Below are 27,968 nucleotides of genomic sequence, written 5' to 3'. Positions count from 1 at the left end.
TATTTAACTGTATATAAATAGTAACAACTATAAAGGAAAATAATTCAAATGCACTATATTAAAAAAAAATTCATGTTACCAAGAGGCCATAAAAACAATGACAAAATGGGTGCTACATAGGGAAATATGATTACAACACAGATCACTGACAAAGGTATAGGCAAAAGTGTAGTGTTCATATAAACAATTGATTCCAAATTTTAATTTCTTTTTTAATAAAGATGGAACTCTGGTTATGTTGCCCAGGCTGGTTTTGAACTCCTGGCTTCAAGTGATCCTCCTATCTTGGCCTCACCAAGTGGATTACAGGTGGGACACAAAATTTTTAATCAGGCACGTACTATGTGCCACGCACTAATATACGCAATGGGAAAATATTCCAGTATGGACAGGGACAATAAAGTAGATAAATGGCAGTAAAATATGTGTAGCATGTTAAACAAGCACCTAGGAGAAAAATAGCAAAGACATATCCTGTTTGCCATCAGTGAACATGCATGTTGTTTGTATCCTTTATAGCCACCCAGTGCATCGACTGCTGTTTGTTATGGCATCCCAAACAGTCTAAGATGTGCCACCACCCCCTACCAATTTATTTCCCACCACTGTTTTTCACACTCTCCTTTCAGATTGTCTCAGAGTAAACTTGGACCCTGGTTCAGCGTCAGGCTCAAGCCCAGCCCCAGCACGGACACCACATATTTCCAGAAAGGATACAAACATTTATTTGCTGAGTATCTAGAACTTGCAAGAGAAGTTGCACAAAAATTTGCCTTCCATGACCCCCCTAACTCAGCACCCTCCACTGCTGATGGCAACACCAGAAATCAGTTCTTATCCCTTTCCATATAGTCTCAAAAATGAAGTGTAAGGTGAGGAATTGCATTAACTTTACATTTTATTTTCAGTCCACTGCAGAGGGGTTCTATACAGCTCATTCATGCATCATATCTAAGAGAACTCCAGACTTACCTTCTGCCATGAGCTCACAGATCCCACGATAATGACTTGGGCCAAAGAGAGTCATAGCCTCGATAATGATGTTGCCGTAATCCAGAGCAGGTCCAGCTGGGTTTGGGACTGGTGAGTTTGACATGGGACTGGGAATAGCACCTTTATTTTCAACTTCTGTTCAATATTTCGAATAAAATACTGCTTTCATAAGTAAAACAGACTTTTGTGTATGTGGATCCCTCCAATTTCTTGGTAAGCCAGAACATACAATTTGATAACAAAAAATGGGTTTGGAGTGTCAGGGAGGCCCAAAGAATGAGCACAAATACTGCTGAAGCCTGAAAGTTAAACTTTGCTGAGTGCACATCTCTCCTGTGTCCTGGCAATGTTCTCCATTTTTCTAGCTAGAAGTCACTCTTTCTTCTTCACAATATTCTCCAAACAGCTTCAACTCATGACTTCAAAATGAAGGCAAATGAGTGAGGTAGGTAGCATGGAAAATTGAAATAATTGGGAACATCTTGTGTTTCCTTCCATTGCTCCCAAATGCCAATCTCATTCTGCTTCATTCATGGACAAGATCAAGTTCACTGCAGTAGATGCTGGCGTCTTCTCAGCTGAATATTCTGGATTTTGATAGTTTCTCATAATAATCCAAGTATTCCCCTGAAGCAAGAAAAAAGTGAGAATAATTCTGATTTCTGTTTATTTACAAAAATCAAAAAGCTTTGAAAACTTGGCACCCCTCCCTCTTCCATTAACGTAAATACAAGCTTCAAGGTCATTGAAAGTCTAGCACAGCATGTCTATATCTATACTTTGGTACCACTGAGCTGATTTTGATTTGTTTTCATCTGTCTGCAAGATCATTACTATCCTGCTGTATAATTAAATCATTGCATATTAGCATCAGGCCTTTTCAAAATGATTCACCAACAGGGAGTGGACATTCAGCAGTAACAATTATTGACTTGCATTTCTCCTTAACTTCTGTGGAATGTTTTACTTATTTTGGAAAGTGTAGTCTCATCTTCATAACTTTTATTATATCCTCCTTTTAAATATCTTTCTGCCCCTTTTATCATAGTTACCAAAAATAAAAACCCAATTTTTGGAATGGATGAGCTAGCTTATGGCAATCTTTCTCTATATGATTGTCCCAAATCTTTGATCTCTTCAGTCCTTTCATTTGGAGTTTTTATATAAAACTGTCATTGACCTTGGAAGTGCCAGCTGTCCTCTTGAAATATGAGGCTGGTAATGATGAAACACAGCATTGATAATAACAAATGGTAGTTCATATTTCAGCTGAGTTGGGTTTTTATGCTCTGCTATTAGACTCAAAGTATTCAGCATGGATAGAAAATATTAAAATGTGATTCAGCTGGCTGATCTCTTTTTTTGCTACCAAGCAGGATATCTGGAATTGAAACCTATATCTAGTCTGTTCATGAATCAGGTCAATTCTGGCATTGGAAGTAGGCAACACTTTTAAACTGAAGATTTGAAAGTTCTTATTTGGGAAGATTAGATTTCTATCTAGGATGGAGATAATTTTATCATAACTCTCAGTTCTGTCATAGACTGTAGGCAAATGCACAAAAACCTGGTTTTTTCATAGTTTAGGACGAAAATTAAGCCAAATCAGAGCCCTAGGAATAGCAAACCAGGTATTATCGTGTATTCATACACAATAATAAAAGATACTAGGAATTAAGTCAAATCATTTCTACTCTAAAAGAGAATGATTCTTCATACAATTTTAAAATTCTGATTGTTGATCAATTTTTGTCTTTTTAAAGCACATCCCTATGTAAACCTCTCCCACCTTCCCACCCCCGGTCATTAAGAGATCTTCATACTTCCTTGAGAAGAATTTTTATAGCATGGATATAAAGATAAATTATAAACGTTTAATTTTTTTTTTAACTTTCATAAAGAGAATGTTGATAATCAACGAAGTCCCCAAAAACAGGACCCAGCCTTTAAACCATAACCACTGTGGTGGACATGAGAGCACCCCCACAGCTCCCTCCAATGCAGACTTGCCTCAGCAGAAGGGGATGCTGTTACCAGAGATGCATCAGCTGTCAGCTTCCTCAGAGACAGCCTAGCTGCAGAGAGCTAGCTGCCTCATCCAAGGTTGCAATATTTACAAGATGACCCATATCCAATGGCTGATGAAGAAGGGAGTGTAAAAACTTGACCCCTTTGGCCCAACTCAGTACCACTACACTGGATCATTTTGGTTCCAGAGCTCCCTGTGAGGTCAGCCAAGCTGTGGTCAGGCTGCATCACAGTTAGATTTCTCTTTCTGCCCAAATTCTACCTCTTTCTCTTCTTGTCACAGGTATGGATCCCAAGGGAGCACTCCTAACAAACATTCTGCCTACTAACTCAGTTTCAAGCCTCACTTGCAAAAGTGATAAAATTGAGAATAGATGATGCTGGCCCTGGAAATTTCTGATGAGACTATCTTGGTCAGGAAAAGAGAAGAAAGCCTAGTGGTGGTGGGGTGTGTGTGTGTGTGTGTGTGTGTGTGTGTGTGTGTGTGTTGGCAGGGGAGATTAAGGAATGTCATGATTGTATGTTAACATGGCTGAGTCAAGGGATATCTGAACATTTGGTAAAACATTCTGGGTGTTTCTGTGAGAGTGTTTTTTTTTATTGCATTTTAGGTTTTGGGGTACATGTGAAAAACATGCAAGATTGTTGCATAGGTGCTTACGTAGCAGTGTGATTTGCTGCCTTCCTCCCCTTCACCTATATGTGGTCTTTCTCCCCATGCTATCTCTCCCCAACTCCCCACCCCCCACTGTCCACCCCCACCCCCCCAACAGACCCCAGTGTATAGTGCTCCCCTCCCTGTGTCCATGTGTTCTCATTGTTCAACACCCGTCTATGAGTGAGAACATGAGATGTTTGATTTTGTGTTCTTGTGTCAGTTTGCTGAGAATGATGGTTTCCAGGTTCATCCATCAAGGACCTAGAAAGAGAGTGTTTTTGAATGAATAAACGTTTAAATTGTTAGACCTACATCAGCAGACTACCCTCCGTTAAGACGGGTGACCTCAGGCAATCAATTAGAGGCCTAAATAGAACAAAGGATTGATTCTCCTCCAAGTATGAGAAAATTTCTTCCATTTGACTGCATTTGAACTGACATTGGCTTTTTTCTTGCCTTTGGACTCAGACTGAAACATCAGTTCTTCCTGGGCCTCCAACCTGCAGGTCTTTAGAGAACTATACCATTGGCTCTCTCAGTTCTTAAGTCTTCAGACTTGGACTTAGACTAACTCACTGGCTCTCCTGGCTTTCCAGCTTGCTGACTCACTCTGCAGAGCTTGAGACTTGAGACTTGCCAGTCTCAAATGAGCCAATTCCTTCTAATACATTATATATTATATGCATATACACAGACTCACATCCTATTGGCTGTGTTCCTCTGGAGAACCCTAACGAATACAGAGAAAGGTAATCTTAGAGAACCTGGGGAGAGATGCAGTTACAAAGACCCAAAACTAGACAGCCAGATGGAAAAAAGAATTCAGCATCCATAGACACTTGATCACCTATGGGTCATCAGTAGGAAGTCCCATGAAGCAGAGCCATGCTTATAAACCATTCCTTTTGCCTTTGAATGATCTCTCTTCTCTTTAGTGTACAGGACCTTTGTGAGCCATATTTCTCATTGCAGTCAGGAGAGAGCCCTTCATTGATACCTCCTTTGGAGCATCCTCGGTGTTCACCCGCAGGTATCCCCTTTCCAGTAGTCTAAGTCTTCAATAAGTTCTCCCCATTAGAGAAGAGTTTTCAACAGTAGTAATGTAGGAATGACTTAAAAATGAGGAAACCCACCTATTGTTAGGCAACCGTATCTGTCTTTGCCTTAAAAATAAGTCACTTCCTGCTTCAGTCTGCTTTGTGCTGCTGTAACAGAATGCCACAGACTGGGTAATTTATAAAGAAAAGAAATGAACTTCTCACAGTTCTGGAGGTTGGAAAGACCAATATCAAGATGCTTGTATTGATGAGGGCCTTTGTGCTGCACCATCCCATGGCAAAAGGCAGGAAGGCGAGAGAGAGTGAGAGTGAGAGAGCAAGAGGGAGCCAAACTTACTTTTATAACAAGCCACTGTTGCAGTAACTAGCCCACCCCTGCAATAATGACATGAATTCATTCATAAGGTCAGAGCCCTCATGACCTAATCACCTCTTATTAGGTCCTACCTCCCAACACTGCTGCATTGGGGATTAAGTTGTCAACACATGAACCGTGGGGACACATTTAAACCACAGTGCCTCCTTACCACAGGATCAAATGACTCACTTGCTCCAAAGGCTAACACTAATGTGTTAGCATTAGACTAACACTAATGTTTAGTGCTTGCTCCAAAGAAAAACTAATATTTTCCACAAAGGTACTCTTATCCAACGAAAAAAGCCACATAGCTTTGGTCTGAAATAGGAAATAAAATTATTATGCTGGTTTCTGATGCCAAGAACAAGGAAAACAGAAATAAACATGTGTATTTCTCTTCCTTGTGCATTAGTACGCCTAGTGACTTTGAGCCAGAATACCTAAATATTAACAATACAGCTGTCTTAGAAATGGCTCAAGAAATAGGAACACTTGACAGAGTAACAGGAAGAAGGGAGAGAATAAACTTTTCTATCAGAAAGTCCTATTAAGTCCTGAACTTTCCATTGAAGATATATTAGTTTACATCACAGCGTGTTCCTACAAGAAGAAAATTGCTTCTGAAAGAAGGAAGCAGCAGAAAAGGAAAAATTTAGAGGCAAATCCTTTTCATTTCAGCAAACAAATGAAACAGATGGAGAAAGAATTTGTAAAGAGAATTTCTCGTTGCAAAAATTTTATTTAGACTTTTTGTTCTTGTTGTGAATCCCAGATCCAAGCTCAACTGTTCTTGCTGTTGAACAACGAATAATCAGTTCATGTATTGATGCTCTCATTATGTTTGTGGTGGTGATGACAACGATAGCAAAGTTTTTTTATAATAACTTTTTTTTTATGTGTCAGGCATTATTTTCACTGAATAAGAAGCATGACATGCCTTCCTTACATTTGTTTATGCAGTAGAAATAGAATGAAATTTTTTTCAGCCCTTAAGCTACAATGGTAGATAAACGAACCATTTGATTTTGTATTTCATTAAAGGCCACCTTAAAGTTTGCTAACTCCTCTGTGCTACACCTGCTATACCTGTCTTTTATGGCACTTACTATAGAATAAAATTTAGTAATTGCTCAGAAAATCTAGTCCATTTATTAAATATGCCCATGCTTTTCTTCTGGCAGCCTGCTGGTTGTTTACATTCAATTCAACAGGCAATTATTTGGGCCTATAATAGAGAGATGCTGTGAACAGAAAAAAGGCATGTGAAACACAATCCTTTGTCAAGAGATTTGTAGTCCGATTTAGAGGGACAGGACACGATCCCTTGGGAAGTGAATGATCCAAGATAGGGTATCATTAAATGTCACAGTGCCCTAGGAGTTCTTCTAAGGAGAGAGACCAATAAAGACTGGAGCCAAGAGAAGAGAATAGGGGATGAGACTTGATCAGCACCAAGAACGGGTACATAGAAGAAAGGTAACTGAATAGGCCATCAGGAGAAACCATTTGCAATGAGATCTGTGTGGTTGGAGCACAGAATCTGCCCTTTCTGTGAGAATTAAAAAAACCTTTTCCTGGGAATTCTAATTCTTCACAACTCAGGACATCAGATCATTAAAAATAGCAATTGACATAACAAATACTTATAATACAAAACGAGAAAAAATATAGCATGGATTATTCCCCAAATTTAATGGAAAACATATCAATTCAGATTAACCTTTTGTGCTGGAATAACCCACTAGTATTTTAATTAGTGAAGATGTAGAAACATATTTTTTAAAGTTATTTTTGGTTTCTGCTGTTGTTTCATCAAGGGTTAGAGAAGCCTGGAATCATAGGCAGTTAGTTGCTTCCTCCCTTTGGTTTTCATAGCATTTTGTACTTACATTTTTTTCATACTCATTACATTTTGCAATAGAAGTTTGTTTTTAACCAGCATCCATTTAACCATGTTGCCAAAATAGATGATGTTCTCCATCCCTTCTATAAAACATGCTGACTGATACTCACAGCACTTACTGCTTAAGGATTGTACTTTTCAATGTGCCCTCATGCTACTCACACCCGTCAAGCCATTTGGTAAGCAAGAGTCACTTGGGCTGGTCCCCATACTTCTTGAATTCAACTGTACTTGTCACACTTATGTATTTGAAATATTATATTAACTAATAAAATAAAGATAAAAAGGAAGCCATTTCTTTTTATTTTGTTCTTGTCTTTGAGACAGAGTCTTGCTCTGTCTCCCAGGTTGGAGTGCAGTGGCACAATCTCGGCTCACTGCAGCCTCTGTCCCCTGGGTTCCAGCAATTCTCCTGCCTCAACCTCCTGGGTAGCTGGGACTACAGGCACATACCACCACATCTGGCTAATTTTTGTTTTGGTAGGGGCGGGGTTTCGCCATGTTGGCCAGGCTAATCTCAAACTCCTGACCTCAGGTGATCCACCTGCCTCAGCCTCCCAACGTGTTGGGATTACAGGAGTGAGCCACCGCGCCTGGCCAGGAAGCCATTTCTATGAAAAAGGTTTGCATGATTTAGAAACTATTAAAGAAGACAAGCCACTAAAAAACCCTGTTGAAATAGATATAAGTGACACAACTGTAAAAAACCGAGCAACGAAATCAAACAGGATCTTGCACTCAGATTGATAGCATATGCCTTATTCTTATCTGCTCTGAAGAATTTGAAACTGAATGTGGTTTAAACACCAATTTATGGGCCCGTACTTTTGTGACTCTCCATCAAAATATTGGTGAATGCACGTTAATTTATATTAAGTGAAAAAAATAATTATGACTTTCAGATTCTCTGTTTTAGTCTATTTTGCTTCTATTCACTGAGCGATGAGTTCCAATTACAAATAAGAAGAAATTTATGATATGGCTTGACTGTGTTCCCACCCAAATCTCATCTTGAATTATAGTTCCTATAAATCCCCATATGTCGTGGGAAGGACCAGATGGAGATAATTGAATATTGGGGGCTGTTTCCCTCATCCTTTTCTCACGACAGTGACTGAGTTCTCACAAGATCCGACAGTTTTATAACAGGGTCCCCCTCGCCCGCCCCCCCGCCAACCTCGCTGGGCACTCATTTGTCTCCTTGCTGCCTCCATGTGATGAAGGATTTGCTTGCTTCCCCTTCCGCCATGACTGTAAGTTTCCTGAGGCCTCCTCAGCCTTGCAGAACCGTGAGTCAATTAAACCTCTGTCCTTTTTAAATTACTCAGTCTCAGATATGTTCTCATAGCAGTTGGAGAATGAACTAATACAATTTATTATCTTGTTACTATTGGTTTACAAACTTCTGTGTGGTCTACAAGCACCTGAGGTTGCAAGTTCTGAAATGTCAGTGGTCCGAGGGCCAGAACACTAGTGAAAAAAGGCCAGAGATTTTGGCAGTTGCAAAGGACCATGATAATCGGGAGTTTATAGATTTGGAATGTCATAAAAATTTTACGATAAAATTTTTGTCAAGTAAAAGCATTAAATAAGCCTACCATGTGTTATCATTGACATTTTATAGGACAATTTTAGCTGTCCAAAAAACTAGAATAGTCAGTTAATAGACATTCCTTTAAATGTAATGTTATTTAGTAGCATCCAAAACTCACTACATTGTCCTCATTTTGCCCATTTTGTCTCAAGTACATCAAGTCTTCATTAGCAGTCTATGCTTCTTCAAAGACTAGAACTCCTATGCACTTGAGAATGACAGCTTGAGTGTTTCTACAGCTTGAGTAATGCATATTCTCATTTTAAAGGAAAGGCATTCTCACAGTAATCCCCCACCCCGCCTGTGTTGTCTTACATCATTTTATTATAATATAAAATAAATATGCACATATTTTATTCGAATGTAAAAGGAGTATATGCTTCTATCCAACTAAAAAGCAAATTTACGAATTAAATATGAACAACATTGGAAACCCATTAAAATTCAAATTAACAGCATTAATTTAATGTGATACATGATGTTTACTGGAAGTACATTACTGACGTTGGGTTTAATATATAAGGATGCAGCCTCAGGTCAAGGTCTATAAATAATTTTTATAGTTTCATTTTGATAATAGTAATGTAAAAAAATGTGTTCTCCTAAGTATGATATTGCATACTAGTTTAGAATAAATGGCTTTCCAATAGAATCAAACGTCTTCCAGTGAATAATGATCCTAGAGTAATTTTCTTCAAGTGTCAACTTGGTAAATTGTTTTAAAAATAATTTACAAAATTGACATCTTGGCCTTTAAAATGTGTGTATGGATATTTAATTTAATTATTAAAATAATGAATACTTTATAGTATACTTATTGTTAATGAATTATTCCTACTTAGTATCTGAACAATAGACCCACTTGCAAAATAAGCATGATACCAGATGCAACACCTCTGTCCTTTTTAAATTACTCAGTCTCAGATATGTTCTCATAGCAGTCGGAGAATGAACTAATAGTAACAACCAATAGTAACAAGATAAGTCTGAATGCCTACACCATCATATTCCGTGTGATGACTCAATTATTCTACTACTTTCCTCTCTACTTATAACTTTGAAACCTTTGGCCACTCAGTCCTCCACAATGTCATCTGATGCAAACATAGTGATAAATATAAACACAAGCTCAGGCATTAGGATTACAATGCATAATCAGTTAGAAGGTAGTAAATCTGATAAGCCAGAATATGTTTTCATTAATTTTTAAGTTTATCAATGAAATAAAAACATAAAGTTAAAAAGCTTTAGCCAAAAATCAAGATTCTGTACAGCACCCTTGTGCACTTCCAGAGCCCCATACACTGGTTTTTGAAACTCTAGTCCAGGGCCTACTGAAGGGAAGAAGAGAATTGAAATACAAAGGATTTGAGGTATTCATTTATTAAAATTTTTTTTCACACATCTGTAGCAGGATTTGAGGTATTCAAATACTTCCTAGAATAAAACATCAATTGTCAATCACTTTTAATTTCTTTTAAAAATAAGAACAAAGTTGTAAGAGGAGTGTAGTGGAAGCATGGAAAATAAATATAGGGAGAATGAGAGTTTTCTATGGCAAAAACTTTATATGAAGAGGAAGTCCAGAGTCAAAGATCAAATATATATTCCAAAAGAATGCACAAATAATGTATTTTAAAGACTCAACTGATGGGAGACGTTAACAGGTATGCCCAACAAGGTCTAGGTGCTTAGCAGTTTGGGTTGAAGGTTGTCAGACAGGGAAGAATTACCATGGATCTCAGCGCTCTGTGAATATTTCTAGGTCAGTGCTTCCACTCCCAGGTATTAAGGTTAGGCATTGATTGATGCCACATCTGTTTTCCTCTTTGAGCCATTTTATCAGTGGCTGGAATATGGCCTCCGATGGCCTCATTGCCTTATTCTTCTCTGTGACTCTGCTGCTTGCACAGTTTTAGATACACAGGAGGAACCAAGTAAAAGTTATAGCATGAAGCAATTATTTCTGGGGTAGAAAGAACTTAAGGACCTTCCGGGCCAGTGTTTTGCAACTTCCAAGCTACAGATAAGGAAGATAAATTTTTACCTCTCTAGCAAGAGCTTCTACTGTACTGTGTAGGGAAGAATATATTAATAACAATTATTCAGCATTTACTTTTAAAACCCAGGTCTTTATGATTCTTGAGACTGAATTGTTAACCATTTTGATATAATATCTTCAAACAGGTCTTAAAGTCATTAGTCAAGTTACCAACTCTGAAAAGCCTAACTTTTAAAAAAAACCTACAAGATGGGCGTTATGGCAGAGATGAATAGCTGTCCACCCAAATTCTTACTATAATTTAGAGTTGCTGGAAAGTAGTAAAGTTCCTGTCTGGCAACAGACTGCATTTCTCACCCCACCTTGCATCTGGGTGAGGCCATGTGAGAGAGGAATGTGCATGTAATACTTATGGGCCAGGGGTTTAAAGAACATTGTACCTTCTCCAGGCTCTCTTTCCCCTTTTCCCAACTAAATTCAAACGATGATCATTAGATCCTAGGATGGATGTCCCAAACTTTTTCTATAAAAGGCCAAGTAGTAAACAGCTCAGGCTTTGCAACTCATAATATCTCCATTGTAACTATTCAAACCTACCATTGTAATGGAAAAGCAGCATAGATCAAACATAAATTAATGGCCATAGCAACGTTCCCGTAAAATTTTATTTACAAAAATAGGCCACAGGCCAGATTTGGCCCACAATCTATAATTTGCCAACCTATACAGTAAAGGATGATGGAGCCACCATATTAAAGGAATCAAAATCCCTGTATCATTGCATGGAAGAGTCTCCTGACAAACAGGAAATCCACTTTGGATAGCTACTTGCATTAGAAATACATTTCTTTTTAGTTTTAGGTAATAAATGTTTCTTCAAAAAAAGGGGGTATTTGTTGCAGCACCTAGTGTCATCCTAACAAACAAAAATTGGCAAGTTGAAGTATGATGCCACTATTACGTAAAAGTTAAATATATGGGTACTGGCTTAGAGGGACGATGGTAGGCGCTAAGGAAATAGATCTAATGCTAGAATAACAGAGATGTGCAAAGGCAAAACATTTAGCAAAACAGCTATCACCTGCAATCTCAGAAAAAAGATGAAATGCCTTCTGGGTCTGTAGCGCTTGGTGTAAGGGGTCTGTGGAGAAAGAGGGTTGAAAAAAGCCGGAATCTTAGTGTGGGTTGGCAATTGCTTTGCTGCTGCATTTAGTAAGATATTACAAGAAAGTGATGAGCTAAGGAAAAGATTGTCCATTAGAGAGCAAGAAGTAAATGGAAAGAATCCAGAAATGTAAAGCTTTCCAGTGTTGAAGAATGTTTCTGGACTTTAAACAATGGGAAATAAGCTGGGCATTGTGGCTCACACATGTAATCCCAGCACTTTGGGAGGCTGAGGCAGGAGGGGAGCTTGAGCCCAGGAGTTCAAGGCCAGCCTTGGCAACATAGTGAGACCCCATGTCTATAAAAAATAAAAAAATTAGTCAGGCATGGTGGTGAGTGCTTGTAGTCCCAGTTACTCAACAGACTAAGATGGGAGAATTGCTTGAGCCCAGGAGGTGAGGCTGCCGTGAGCCTTGATCAAGCCACTGCACTCCAACCTGGGTGACAGAGTGAGACCTTATAAAAAAAATGAAATTAAAATTTCAAGAAGGCCTTGAATGACAAAAGTCCAGTCATGAGACTCCTCAAATAAAGTGATTCAGCCCTACAGCAAAGGTACAATTGAGAGTGTTGCCCTCTCACCTTAACTTGTGGTTTTTGAAGGTCTCATTAAATTGGGAGAGAAATGCCTATGGGAAAGAGAGCAAAGAAACAAGTGGAATTGAGAGTTATCTATAGGAAAGAAGTCAGGCATAATTGCACATGGAACTAATTGGAAGTAAATAAACTAAGGTCTAAGTTTCTGAGAGACCTGTATTGTCAAAGGTAGACTATATTATTATCCCCTCCTTTTAAACCTCTGTCCACTGCCTTAAGATTTGCAATGTTTCCTTGATGAAAAATCTACTTCCCTGCTCCACTGATATCAGACTTTGGCCAATGGAATGCAAGAAGCAGTAATGAATGTCACCATGTTCTGTCATACATCTTAGGAGCCATACATGGCTCTGCTAAGTCAAACAGGAGCTGAGCTTTCAGTCTCGGCCCTAAAAGGAAGAGGTGACATAGAACAAAATGCTGATAAGCTACAGCTATTTAATGTGAGCAAGAAATTGAGCCTTTATTTTGTAAGCCACTGAGATTTCAGTATTATTAGCACAGTAAAACTTTTTAACAAGAGTAACAACTTCAACTCTTTAATAACAGTTAGCTCTTGCTAACTCCTAAAGAGATGATAATCCTGACCCAAAATTGATTGTTTGAGAGTTAAAAATGTCAGACCCCCAAATTTCATAGGAAGAGGGCCATGAAAGCTGAACAGCCCCCAAGGATGGCATATTCCTCAGCAGGTATTTCAGATGTGGTCCCAGAAGGGAAGAGGCAGAGAAGGAGCCTGGAAGAGATCCAAAAGTGAACAGGGGAGTTCCTCCTGGAGAGCAGAACTGGGGTCTAATTAAGGAACTTCCCCCATTTCCAAGATACATATTCTTTTTTTTTTTTTAATTGCATTTTAGGTTTTGGGTACATGTGAAAAACATGCAAGGCTGTTGCATAGGTGCATACGTGGCAGTATGATTTGCTGCCTCCCTCCCCTTCACCTATACCTGGCATTTCTCCCCATGCTATCTCTCCCCAACTCCCCACCCCACCGCTGTCCCCCCGTCCCCGCCAAGTGCTCCCCTCCCTGTGTCCATGTGTTCTCATTGTTCAACACCCACCTATGAGTGAGAACATGTGGTGTTTGATTTTGTGTTCTTGTGTCAGTTTGCTGAGAATGATGTTTTCCAGGTTCATCCCTACAAAGGACATGAACTCCTCGTTTTTAATGGCTGCATAATATTCCATGGTGCATATGTGCCACATTTTTCCTGTCCAGTCTATCATCGATGGGCATTTGAGCTGGTTCCAGGTCTTTGCTATTGTAAACTGTGCTGCAATGAACATTCGTGTGCATGTGTCCTTATAGTAGAACGATTTATAATCCTTTGGATATATGCCCAGTAATGGGATTGCTGGGTCAAATGGAATTTCTATTTCTAGGTCCTTGAGGAATCGCCACACTGTCTTCCACAGTGGTTGAACTAATTTACACTCCCACCAACAGTGTAAAAGTGTTCCTATTTCTCCATATCCTCTCCAGCATCTGTTGTCTCCAGATTTTTTAATGATCGCCATTCTAACTGGCGTGAGATGGTATCTCAATGTAGTTTTGATTTGCATTTCTCTAATGACCAGTGATGATGAGCATTTTTTCATATGTTTGTTGGCCTCATGTATATCTTCTTTTGTAAAGTATCTGTTCATATCCTTCGCCCATTTTTGAATGGGCTTGTTTGTTTTTTTCTTGTAAATCTTTTTTAGCTCGTTGTAAATTCTGGATATCAGCCCTTTGTCAGACGGGTAGGCTGCAAAGATTTTTTCCCATTCTGTTGGTTGCCGATTCACTCTATTGACTGTTTCTTTTGCCGTGCAGAAGCTGTGGAGTTTGATTAGGTCCCATTTGTCTATTTTGGCTTTTGTTGCCAATGCTTTTGGTGTTTTGGTCATAAAGTCCTTGCCTACGCCTATGTCCTGAATGGTTTTGCCTAGGTTTCCTTCTAGTGTTTTTATGGTGTTACGTCTTATGTTTAAGTCTTTAATCCATCTGGAGTCAATTTTAGTGTAAGGTGTCAGGAAGGGGTCCAGTTTCTGCTTTCTGCATATGGCTAGCCAGTTTTCCCAACACCACTTATTGAACAGGGAATCCTTTCCCCATTGCTTGTTTTTATCAGGTTTGTCAAAGATCGGGTGGTTGTAGATATGTTGTGTCACCTCCGACGCCTCTGTTCTGTTCCATTGGTCTATATCTCTGTTTTGGTACCAGTACCATGCTGTTTTGATTACTGTAGCCTTGGAGTAGAGTTTGATGTCCGGTAGTGTGATGCCTCCCGCTTTGTTCTTTTTGCTTAGAATTGACTTGGCTCTGCGGGCTCTCTTTTGGTTTCATATGAAGTTTAAGGTGGTTTTTTCCAGTTCTGTGAGGAAGGTCATTGGTAGCTTGATGGGGATAGCGTTGAATCTGTAAGTTACTTTGGGCAGTATGGCCATTTTCACGATATTGATTCTTCCTAACCATGAACATGGAATGTTTCTCCATCTGTTTGTGTCCTCTCTTATTTCGTTGAGCAGTGGTTTGTAGTTCTCCTTGAAGAGGTCCTTTACGTTCCTTGTTAGTTGTATTCCTAGGTATTTTATTCTGTTTGTAGCATTTGTGAATGGCAGTTCGTTCTTGATTTGGCTCTCTTTAAGTCTTTTATTGGTGTATAGGAATGCTTGTGATTTTTGCACATTGATTTTGTATCCTGAGACTTTGCTGCAGTTGCTTATCAGTTTCAGGAGATTTTGGGCTGAGATGATGGGGTCTTCTAGATATACAATCATGTCATCTGCAAATAGAGACGATTTGACTTCCTCCTTTCCTAATTGAATACTCTTTATTTCTTTTTCTTGCCTGATTGCTCTGGCTAGAACTTCCAGTACTATATTGAATAGGAGTGGTGAGAGAGGGCATCCTTGTCTAGTGCCAGATTTCAAAGGGAATGCTTCCAGTTTTTGCTCATTCAGTATGATATTGGCTGCCAGTTTGTTATAAATAGCTTTTATTATTTTGAGATACGTTCTGTCGATACCTAGTTTATTGAGAGTTTTTAGCATAAAGGGCTGTTGAATTTTGTCAAAGGCCTTCTCTGCATCAATTGAGATAATCATGTGGTTTTTGTTTTTGGTTCTGTTTATGTGGTGAATTACATTTATAGACTTGTGTATATTGAACCAGCCTTGCATCCCCGGGATGAATCCTACTTGATCATGGTGGATAAGCTTTTCGATGTGCTGTTGTAATTGGCTTGCCAGTATTTTATTGAAGATTTTTGCATCTATGTTCATCATGGATATTGGCCTGTAGTTTTCTTTTCTTGTTGAGTCTCTGCTGGGTTTTGGTATTAGGATGATGCTGGTCTCATAAAATGATTTGGGAAGGATTCCCTCTTTTTGGATTATTTGGAATAGTTTCAGCAGGAATGTTACCAGTTCCTCTTTGTATGTCTGGTAGAATTCGGCTGTGAAACCATCTGGGCCTGGCCTTTTTTTGGGTGGTAGGCTCTTAATTGCTGCCTCGACTTCAGACCTTGTTATTGGTCTATTCAGGGTTTCGACTTCTTCCTGGTTTAGGCATGGGAGGAGGCTACTGTCCAGGAATTTATCCATTTCTTCCAGGTTTTCTAATTTATGTGCATAGAGTTGTTTGTAATAATCTCTGATGATGGTTTGAATTTCTGTGGCATCTGTGGTGATATCCCCTTTATCATTTTTTATTGCATCTATTTGGTTATTCTCTCTTTTCTTTTTTATTAATCTGGCTAGTGGTCTATTTTGTTGATCTTTTCAAAAAACCAGCTCCTGGATTTATTGATTTTTTGTAGGGTTTCTCATGTCTCTATCTCTTTCAATTCTGCTTTGATCTTAGTTATTTCTTGTCTTCTGCTAGGTTTTGAGTTTTTTTGATCTTGCTCCTCTAGCTCTTTCAATTTTGATGATAGGGTGTCAATTTTAGTTCTCTCCTTTCTTCTCATGTGGGCACTTATTGCTATATATTTTCCTCTAGAGACTGCTTTAAATGTGTCCCAGAGATTCTGGTATGTGGTGTCTTCGTTCTCGTTGGTTTCGAAGAACATCTTTATTTCTGCCTTCATTTCAGTGTTTATACAGTCAACATTCAGGAGAAAGTTGTTCAATTTCCATGAGGCTGTGCAGTTCTGGGTTGGCTTCTGAATTCTGAGTTCTAACTTGATTGCACTGTGGTCTGAGAGACTGTTTGTTATGGTTTCCGTTCTTTTGCATTTGCTGAGGAGTGATTTACTTCCAATTATGTGGTCAATTTTAGAGTAGGTGTGATGTGGTGCTGAGAAGAATGTATATTCTGTGGATTTGGGCTGGAGAGTTCTGTAAATGTCTATTAGGTTTGCTTGTTCCAGGTCTGAGTTCAAGTCCTGGATATCCTTATTAATTTTCTGTCTCGTTGATCTGTCTAATATTGACAATGGTGTGTTGAAGTCTCCCACTATTAATGTGTGGGAGTCTAAGTCTCTTTGCAAGTCTTTAAGAACTTGCCTTATGTATCTGCGTGCTCCTGTTTTAGGTGCATATATATTTAGGATCATTAGCTCTTCTTGTTGCATTGATCCTTTTACCATTATGTAATGTCCTTCTTTGTCTCTTTTGATCTTTGTTGCTTTAAAGTCTATTTTATCAGAGATGAGAATTGCAACTCCTGCTTTTTTTGGCTCTCCATTTGCTTGGTAAATCTTCCTCCATCCCTTTATTTTGAGCCTTTGTATATCCTTGCATGTGAGGTGGGTTTCCTGGATACAGCACACTGATGGGTTTTGGCTTTTTATCCAATTTGCCAGTCTGTGTCTTTTGATTGTGGCATTTAGTCCATTTACATTTAGGGTTAATATTGTTATGTGTGAATTTGATCCTGTCATTTTGATGCTAGCTGGCTGTTTTGCCCATTGGTTGATGCAGATTCTTCATTGTGTTGCTGCTCTTTACCATTTCGTGCGTTTTTGGAGTGGCTGGTGCTGGTTGTTTTTTTCTATGTGTAGTGTCTCCTTCAGGAGCTCTTGTAAAGCTGGTCTGGTGGTGATGAAATCTGTGAGTACTTGCTTGTTCACAAAGGATTTTATTTTTCCTTCACTTATGAAGCTTAGTTTGGCTGGATATGAAATTCTGGGTTGAAAGTTCTTTTCTTTAAGGATGTTGAATATCGGCCCCCACTCTCTTCTGGCCTGTAGGGTTTCTGCTGAGAGATCTGCTGTGAGTCTGATGGGTTTCCCTTTGTGGGTAACCCGACCTTTCTCTCTGGCTGCCCTTAGTATTTTCTCCTTCATTTCAACCCTGGTGAATCTGACGATTATGTGCCTTGGGGTTGCTCTTCTTGAGGAATATCTTTGTGGTGTTCTCTGTATTTCCTGGACTTGAATATTGGCCTGCCTTGCTAGGTTGGGGAAGTTTTCCTGGATAATATCCTGAAGAGTATTTTCCAGCTTGGATGCATTCTCTTCGTCACATTCAGGTACACCTATCAAACGTAGATTAGGTCTTTTCACGTAGTCCCATATTTCTTGTTGACTCTGTTCTTTCCTTTTTACCTTGTTTTCTCTAATGTTCCCTTCTCGTTTTATTTCATTGAGTTGATCTTCGACCTCTGATATGCTTTCTTCTGCTTGGTCAATTCTGCTGTTGAAACTTCTGCATGCTTCGCGAAGTTCTCGTGTTGTGTTTTTCAGCTCCATCAATTCGCTCATATTACTCTCTACGTTGTCCATTCTCGTTAGCATTTCATCAAGTCTTTTTTCAAGTTTCTTAGTTTCTTTGCATTGGGTTAGAACATGTTCTTTTAGCTCATGGAAGTTTCTTATTATCCATTTTCTGAAAGCTGATTCTGTCATTTCATCACACTCATTCTCCGTCCAGTCTTGTTCCCGTGCTGGTGAGGAGTTATGCTCCCTTGTAGGAGGAGAGGTGTTCTGGTTTTGGGTGTTTTCATCCTTTTTGCGCTGGTTTCTTCCCATCTTTGTGGATTTATCCGCCTATTGACTTTGTAGTTGCTGTCTTTCTGATTTTGGTAATTTTAAGTCTGCAGCAGCTGAACTCATAAACCCCTGTTTCTTCCCCCCAGGTGTTCTGGCCCAGAGAGTTAGGGCTTTATGCTTTTCAGCTTTGTTGCTACTGTTTTCCCTGCCCACAAGGTGGCAGTCTAGTCACACTCAGCCTGCAGAGGCTTCGCTGAGCTGCTGTGGGCTCCGCCCAGCTTCCCTGTGAGCTTCCCTGCAGTCCTGTTTATATGGGTGTAGTTAGAACTGCTTCCACTATGCTGGCCCGCCCCTGTAGTGACGGAGTCTCTGTAGTGGCGGGTTGTCTTGGTTATGGCAAATTGCCCCGGGAACTGCAGGGTGTTTCCCAAGGGAGGACGCCCCTCCCCCACAGAGCTGGACCGTCCGGAGTTCAGCCGTGTTTCCAGTGGCACCCTCTTTGCCCGGGAATATCTTGGCTTGCCTCCTTGCCTCAGCTCCCCTTGCTGGCCCAGAGGGGACACAGTCTCATTCACTTTGCTCAAGGAGCCGCTGCTCCCTGCCCCTGGTGCAGGCCGAGCGGCTACTCCGGTCCAACCAGCGGCGCTGGGAACCTGTGGAGCTTCTCCGCCTGTGAATCTCCTGGTCCGTGGGCAGTTAAAATCTGCTGTCCTGTGTGCCGCTGCGTCAGCCGAAGCAGCGGCTCTGAGATTCGTGGCGCGCCCTTGCCTGGGGGCCTCCTGGCTTGACTCCCTGCTTCAGCTCCCCTTGCTGGCTCAGAGGGAACTCTGTCTCTCTCGCTCTGCATAAGAAGCCACTGCCCCCCACCCCAGGGCGTAGGCTGAGCGGCCACGCCACTCAAACCAGCGGTGCTGGCGACCCATGGGGCTTCTCCTCCTGTGAATCTCCTGGTCTGTGGGCAGTAAAAATCCGTCTGGAAATGCGGCGTCCACTCACCCTCTGCGCCTTCTCTCGGAGCTGCAATCCCGACTTCCTCCTAAGCGGCCATCTTGGATCGTCTATCGCAATTCGAATCAAGGTACATATTCTTGACAATGTCTTCCCAGCAGGATCTCATCCCTGCTGTTGTGCTGCATCTGCTATATATTTCCCATTCCTTCATCCAGATGAGCTCTGTCCCTGCTCTACCATTCCATATTTTCCTTTTCAGTTGATTTGTGGCCAGACCAAAGGAAGAACTTTTGGCCTGGGTGAAGAGGACGATAGAGCGTCAAGAGATCATAGAGGTTGAGCTGGTTGCAGAAAGCAGATGGTACTTATCCTTAATTCCCTTAAGGAGGAGTGAGTGTGTCCTTTTGGTCAAAGAAGGGTGAGCACATATTTAGTATTAGAGGGGCAGGCTGTGCAAAGAGCTCCCTAAAGACAAAAGTCTGTGCTCTCTTTTTCAGAGTTTGATGTCCCCAGGAAGGCACACCATTTCCTCAACGCTTCTTTCATCAAAGTGTGTTGAGTGACTAGTTATCACCGAAGAAATGTTTGTGAAAATTATGTGTGTCATTTCCGGGCCAGGCTTGTAAGAAATGGATGTGTCTTGTTTTCCTCTTGTTTTCTCTTTTATTGGCTAGATGCAGAGAATAATTATAAGGACTTGGAGGATGATGGAACCAAAAGATAGAAGAGCTATCTGCTGCTCAGGAATCCTGCTTTATATTGACACACGAGTGAGAAATAAACTTCTATTATACTTAAGCCAATTTTCATTTTAAGTCTATTTTTATAGTACCTGATATTACTGTAACTAACATAGAGATTATAGTAGTTCTAAGCTTATATATTAGCTGAAGGATTAAATGAGCTAAAGCACTTAGTACAGTCAAGGCACAATTAATTATTCAATAAATATACTTTCATTTGATCTCTCAGTGCAGTAATTGAATAGTGTTTTATTTTCTACTACCTTACTTCTGCTTGCTTTTATTTCTAGTATATGTGTCAGAAAATATGTGCTCCATTTTGGCTGCCTTACAGGAATCCTCCCCGCCCAAGTAAGAATGCACTAAAAGCATATAAAAATTAGCCTTGGCTATTTGCTTTTGTCTCTGGCATTCATCCAGAACATACCCCTATGTATTCATTCCCACACACAAATCTTTATTGTCATCTTCCTTCACAACCTCCACTGGGTACTCCACAGCTCTGCTCTTGATTTTTACTTCCAATTCTGATCTTTCATGCTGGACATGCATTACAGCTCTTGGACATAATGATAATATTGGCTTTCTGGCACCATGCACCTCCACTCTGGCTGTGTCCAACACTCTATCCCTGCTTCCCATATCCATATTGAATCTCTTGGAAAAAGGAGATGTTTTTGTTTCAATTGATTTAAAACAGGTTCCCTCCTACCTTCAGGTAAAGGATGATAAATTCAGGGACATTGCATAGCTTCATGGATAATGCCCTTGTTCAGGCAACTGGGGTCCACACTTGACCTAGTGCCACTACTATACAAATGAATAACCACCCTCTGTTGGGCTTAGTATTAGAAAGCCTGTCAAGATATCAAGAGACTAATGGAGTTCTTTATTCATTATTTTTATTCATTTTCCTCAGCCTTTTCCACTTAAAAATGTTAGCCACTTAAGAGCAGATACTTTGGCTTGTTTTTTCTTAGCTTCCAGAAAAGAGCCTGTCACATAAATATTTGTAAAATAAGCCACTGAAGACCCCTGTTTCCCATATTCTCTTTCCACAAAATTCTGCCACCAGCACTGCTTAGACTTTCTTTGTCTCCACTTCATCCCTCCACTTTTCTCTAAAAGCTATGTAAATTTGTCACAAAGATGCAGAGGACCCCCTTCTCTGTAGTGAAATGAAGTAGGCAGCTGAACTCACCTGATTTAGCACCTGGGTCTCAGCAGCAGACATAATCACTCTTATTGCTCAGAACCAAGGGCTTCTGCAAGTTCAAAGGCACCCATTGTGGTGGTAGTCCCTCCACCCCTCTACAACCTCCCATAGTACCTTAGGGTTCTGTTAAAATTACTGTGGTCTAACATGCTTACTGTTCAAGACAACTAGATACTCTCACAAATTAATCCCTATTACCGACCAGTTCCGCAAAACTTTGGGCTTGACAAAGTAAGACGTTCAGAAAACCTACAACTTTGGGCAAAACAAAAAGGGTAATAAGTAACAATGGTTTCAGAGAAATGTCTCAACCAGTTCAGGTAGTTAATGGTAATTTTCAGCTTGTCCAATATCCCTGTCATCATCTAATGAGTCACAAATGGGATGTTCCATGACTTCATGACTTTCTAGATGGGAATGTTTCTTTTTCTTTTGTTTTTTTTTTTTTTGCGACAGGGTCTTGCACTGTCACCCAGACTGGAGTGCAGTGGTGCAGCCATGGCTCACTGCAGTCTTTTGCTCCCAGGCTCAAGCGATCCTCCCACCACAGCCTCCTGAGTAGCAGCTGGGACTGCATGTGCACGCCAGCACATTTGATTAATTTCTTAATTTTTGTAGCAACAGAGCGGGTGGTCTCATGTTGCTCAGGCTGGTTTCAAACCCCTGGGCTCAAGCAATCCTCCTACCTCAGCCTCCCAAGGTGCTGAGATTACAGGCATAAGCCATCGCTCCCAGTGGGAAAGGTTTCCTTATGCACATGACCTCCAATAAACTCTTGATTCATGGGCTGCTTATCATAGTCCCATCTCCTAGCCAAATCTGAGAATGTGGAAGACAGACAATCCAATGATGTCAAAGAAAATGACAACAATTTTAATATGAAAGTGCCCTACAAAATCAAGAACTCCAAGTTATTCCAAAACTATTTTAGTTACAGGTGGTTTCTGGGGTTTTCTGGTCATTTATCTTTCATTTCTCTAACCCAGTGATCCTCAATGTATTCCTCAGACCAGCATCATTATCTAGGAGCCTGTTAGAAAATCACATTTTTTGGCCCCATCAAAAACCTACTGAATCAGAAATCTTGGTGGCAGGGGACCGTAAAGCCCTCCAGATGATTCTTATACATGCAACAAGACTATTCTTGAAAGCTTTATGTGGAAAAGAAGTTTTCCTGGCACACAGACATGACTGTAGCCTCACAGTTATTGAAAATCTTGTTCATCTCAGTTCCAAACCGTACTTACTCAGACCCGATCTGGTTCTTCATTAACCTTAATGATACCTCAAATATCACATTAGGAAAGTATATTCTTTCAGAAGCAGACCCAAGTTTGGGTAGACTTTGTTCTTTATGATTTTTTCTAGAAGGTAATCACAGCCTAGGCCAATTACTCTATATGAGAACAAGTGGTATTAGGTATCACAGCCACCTTTGAAACGTGGTGATCTTCCCAAGCAACCCTGCATGGTGCTCCTAGGCAACCATGAATAGCGGAGGGAAACCTGTAGACTCAGTTCATGACACTTGAAATGGACCACTTAAGCTAATACGTGCATTACATGCTGGGCAAAGAGACCTGCAGGATCTTCCTCTGAAAACCAGAATGTCAGGGGACAGAAGAAAGCTGCATCCTTGGGAAATCCTCTGACACCAGCATAGCTAGGGAAGATGATATGCCATGGCAGTAGTGCCCAGCAGAAATCCAGTTCTACACAGGGATAGTCGTTGAGTTATGGAGTGTTGATGAGCTCTATATCCAGACCAAATAGGCCTAATACATAAAAACCATTTGAAATTTGTAATGCAGTCGACCAGGATTTTTGGTGTCCACTCATTTGATGTGAAATCCTCCAACACAGCCCTCTCTGCCCTATCTGTCATGGGCCAAGGAACTGCTGAACTTGCTCACCAATGCAAATGTGTCTGCAACATCATCACCCTTCATTTTTAACCTTAGTTTTTCCCCCAGCCACAACTGCATCTCATAGGTGAGAAGCCCTCCTTCAGCAATGACACATTTATTTTTCTGCATTACCTCTCCCATTTCTGGTCCAACACAACACCAACCATTGTTATTTTGTCCATATTCTATCTCTCGGTGCTTAATTGCCTGAATTACATCTATGGACCTTTGTTCATAGTCTTAGTACTAATTTATTTTTCAAATATTGTTTGAATACCTAGAACATACCAGGCATTGAGAATGCAGCAATAAATAAAGGTAATTCTCCCTTCTTACTGCTGCATCCCAGTTTTGAGTTTTGAGCCCATATATTGAGCATTTACTATGCACCAGGAAGCAAGCTGATAGATTTCTTATAAACATTTTCTCATTTAATGTAAGAGATATGTAAAATTAATATTTCTATTCTACAGGTAAAGCAATTAAGACTCGAATATGTATTTTTTTCTAAGGTCACACAGCTGGTAATTTGAGGATGTTGGATTTGAACCGAGGTCAATGTTTATGAATGCCATAAAATATTGTGTTGGCTGTTCTAACAAAGCCATTCTGCTCCTTAATGATGGAAATGAAGCTCTGTTTATTTCTCCAGAATAGTTACTTCACCCATCATGAGTCCTTTAAATGGGCTCAAGTTAGCTGTGTAACCAGGCATTAGACGAACAAAAGCCCATTGGCTTATATGGCTGAAATTTTTTAGACTTAGTCTTATGTCATTCATTCTGATCAGCAACTCAGTTAATTTTGTTCTCTAGCTTCTGTCTAAATATATATCTTCCAACAACCCCTTTGAATAATATAATTTGTCTAGACTAGCATTTTCTCTGAGATCTTGACATTTGTCCTCAGGCGTTATGTACCTTAACGGTGGTTAAGTCACATTGTCAGACCCTCAGTATTGTTGGAATGACTAACTTGACCAATTCTTTGAACAGCTTCCCCAGCAAGGAAGGTGCTGATCAAATGAAAAATTTATATAGTTTACCATTTCGAAAAAAAGTAGTTGTGTTGAAAAACTCTGAAGTAGTTTAACTTTGCTTGGATTTCTTCTATGACAGTCACATCAGATAGTCCTCTGAGACAGGCTTTCACATGACCAGTATGGAGACGTCAGCCATTTCATCTTCTGACCACTCTTCTTCATACAGATTCCATAAATCATGTGTGTGTGTGTGTGTGTGTGTGTGTGTGTGTGTGTTTTAACTTTTTGTGGTCACATAGAATAAATCTACACCTTTTCACTTGCCACTATTACTCAAATATTTCTCTTACTGTGCCAAATTACCCCCTTCACGTCCAAGTCTTCTCTGGCTAAACCTCTGGGTGGCGGGGGCGGGGGGCGGTTATTCAACTTTTTCTTATATCAGGGTTTCCAGGCTCATAAGTATTTGGATCATTATTTTTTAAATACTCTCTAGTTTGTCTAAATCTCTCCTCAAGTAAGTATGACATCCAGAATAGCACACTTCTTGGACTTCAAAATGCTTCTTTCTTTTAAAAATGATTATGAAACATTCCAGACAAAATACATAAAGGATATCACAACAAATACCTATGTATCTATTAACAAGGTCAAACAGAATATTATCAAACAAATGATATATGCCCTCCCCTTTAGCCTCCTCTTCCTGTTCCCCAGAGGTAATCACTGCAGGATATTACTGTTATCATGAACAGAATGATAACCACTGTTTACCATTCCAATATATCTTTAATGCCACAAAATAACAGTTTTAATTATCCTTTATGGTACCATGCTATCTGAAGCTGATAACTATTAATCTTGTTTTATAAACCTTCCAGAAGAGAGATAGTGTAAGTTGTAGCCCTTAATCTTTGTTTTCCAGCTTTTCACTATCATTCCTCTAAATAATTTCTTAATGTTTAACTTGTTCTAACTAGCATCAACTAATACAATTAAATCTAGAGGTGACAATCGTGGAAATAGAGAACACTTGCTCTCCATGTCTGACATGGCCCCTTCAATATAATTTGAAGACATGTTTAAAATCTGTGAAAATATCTATTTACCAGTGTGGGTAGGTTTATGATTATTTTATATTTTCTTTGCAAAAACTTTGAGCCATAAAGTGTAATCACTTCCTATATCAAAACTGATACTTGTTTGGTAGTCTGAGCCTCTGTCAGAAAGATTAAATTTATTTCCTCACATCTCTGTGGTTCTGAAAATCTATTAACAGGTTAATCTCCAAGTGGAATCTAATGGATATTTATGTCAGCTTTCCTGAGGAACCTTAAGTGATTGCATATACAGCATATTGTTGGTTCCAAATCTAGTAGGAATTCACTAAATTTTCTCCATATTAGAGACTGTTGATCCCACTGAAATGTCAAATTCTTCAAAGAACTTGATCAATAAAATAGAACAACTAGGGAGGTGATAAGTATCTCAACATTTATCTTTAACACTGCAGATGCAAGGATATTCTGAACACATATTTTAGAAGCAAATATTCTCCATTTTCTGCTGCTTAAAATAAATCCTTCAATAAAATATTTGGTTTTAATACTCTTGCAATTGAAATAAAACTAAGTCTAAAAGTGTTTTTTTTTCTTTCATTCATTAAAGAAAAATGATTTTACTCTCTGCAACCAGGTGAATTCTATCTTCATTAGCCAGAAGGCAACAGATAACTCACTTTTGGCAAATTATACAAAGAACAAATAGTTAAATATAGATTATATCTTCAAGAACGATTATATCTGAACCTTTAATATTAAATATCCTAGAAAATGCACAAATCTCTGTAGTCATCAAAATGGGATACTATTTAAATGAATTACATAGCTTTAGTATTAATAAAAAAAAGTTGTGCTCTCTACTTGTCCAAAAGAGAAGCCTATGAAACAGAATAAAACAGTTCTGGAAAAACTGGATCAAATTAGCTGGAACCCAAAACTCAAATATATAGTTAAATAACCATGACTTTTTCACTTTCTTTAGAAAATCATAAATATACAGAAAAATAATTAACCAGCTTCCAGGTACTCATCATCAAAAATCAACAAATGCTGTTGACATTTTAACATTTTGCTCTGTCTTTCAAATTTGATAAAGGAAATAAAATATTTCAAATGAAGCTAAAACTTCCTTTGTCTCCCTCCCCTGTCCCAATCTTCTCTCTTCCTTCCCAGAGGCAACTCCTTCGTCAATGATCATGAATGTGATGTGTCACTTACGTGCTCTTTTTGTTTGTTTTTAATTTACATAAATGCTCTCATATGGTATCTCCCATTTCTGAAACTTTCTAATTCACCATCATGTTATTAAGGACAACCGTGTAGATCTATGTCATTCACTTTAACTGCTGTAAAATATTTCATTCCATCGCACAATTTACACATTCCCCGATGGGAAGTTAGGTCATTTCTAATAGTACGCTATTGTAAACACTGCTGCAGTTGGCATCTTTTACATACCTTCTTGTGCACATGTGTTGGAGTTTTTCTAGAAATACATACTGTAAGGCGGGAATGTTTTAAGTTGTACTAAATATTACCAAAATACTTTCCATATCAGCTATACCAATTACTAAAAATAAAATCCTAAGCTCCCCCCAGCTGTCAGAATGGATCCCCTCTTTGCCAAGGGGACCCTAGAGAAACCTTAAAAACTGAGTTGCCAGCCATGATGGGACAGGAGGTCCAACACGCCTCATTATATCCCCTCCCTTTTGCAGTTCAGACTCAACAGCTGACCAGCATTTATGTTAAAATAGAGATCATAAAACTGACAGAACAGACTCTGGCAATAAGATACCAAATTATACAGGCACTAAGGCCATGTCGGGCAACCCAACCCCAACACCACACTTAAGGAATACACCGTGTTCCTACTGCCACAAGGTTTGTCTTTTTCTCTAGCAGCTAAACAAGCACTGGCCTCGAGATAGCAATATTAAAACAATAGCAGGGGTGGACATGGTGACTCATGCCTGTAATCCCAGTAAGTGCTTTAAAAGGCTTAGGTGGGAGGATCACTTGAGGCCAAGAGTTCGAGGCTGCAGTGAGCTATGATTGAGTCACCGCACTCTAGTCCGGTGATATAGTTAAGACCTTGTCCCTAAAAAAACAAACAAACAAACAAATAAAAATTGCAGCTCATTCACTGCCAGGCACTGACTAATTGACTCCCTGTTCCACAAGCCGTAACTATAGCTTTGATTGGACAAAAGATTGATTTCAGTAACTTTCTCCTGATAAGAAACCACTGACCATGGACTGGTTCTGGCTGGATTATAGAGTCTCTTCACTTGAGTGCCATGTGTCCCTGCTTCACCTTTTGACATATAGGCCCTAATCATCACGCAGTTTAAAGTTAAGCCTCCACCCCAAAGTGAACATGGGACTCATGTAACATGCATATTTGTTCAGTACATGTGTGTCGGGATCCCCCTTGTGAAGGTTCATAGTTCCTCCTATAATCTGTTGAATATGTATGGTTAGCCAACCTGTTTGGCATAAAGCTCCCGCCCCAATCCCTCCTCCTTTGAAGTGCCTTCTAACAATCTCTGTCAGAGGCTACACCCAGCCTGTCAGAATGGCTACCCTGCAGGCTGTAGCCCTTTATAAAAAAAAATAAAGTCTTGGGCTGGGCTCTGTGGCTCATGCTTGTAATCCCAGCACTTTAAAGGAATAAGGCAGGAGGATTGCCTGAGGTCAGGAGTTCAAGACCAGCCTGGGTAACATAGCAATACCTATGTCCCTAAATAAACTTGTTCAAGTATCTAGGCATGGTGGCCTATGCTTGTAGTCCCAGTGACTCAAGAGGCTGAGGTGGGAGGATCGCTTGAACCC

This window comes from Aotus nancymaae, unplaced genomic scaffold, assembly GCF_030222135.1.
Source record: "Aotus nancymaae isolate 86718 unplaced genomic scaffold, 86718_ANA_hifiasm-v0.15.2.pri h1tg000016l, whole genome shotgun sequence".
Lineage (NCBI taxonomy): Eukaryota > Metazoa > Chordata > Mammalia > Primates > Aotidae > Aotus > Aotus nancymaae.
Note: the sequence above shows the minus strand (reverse complement) of the source record.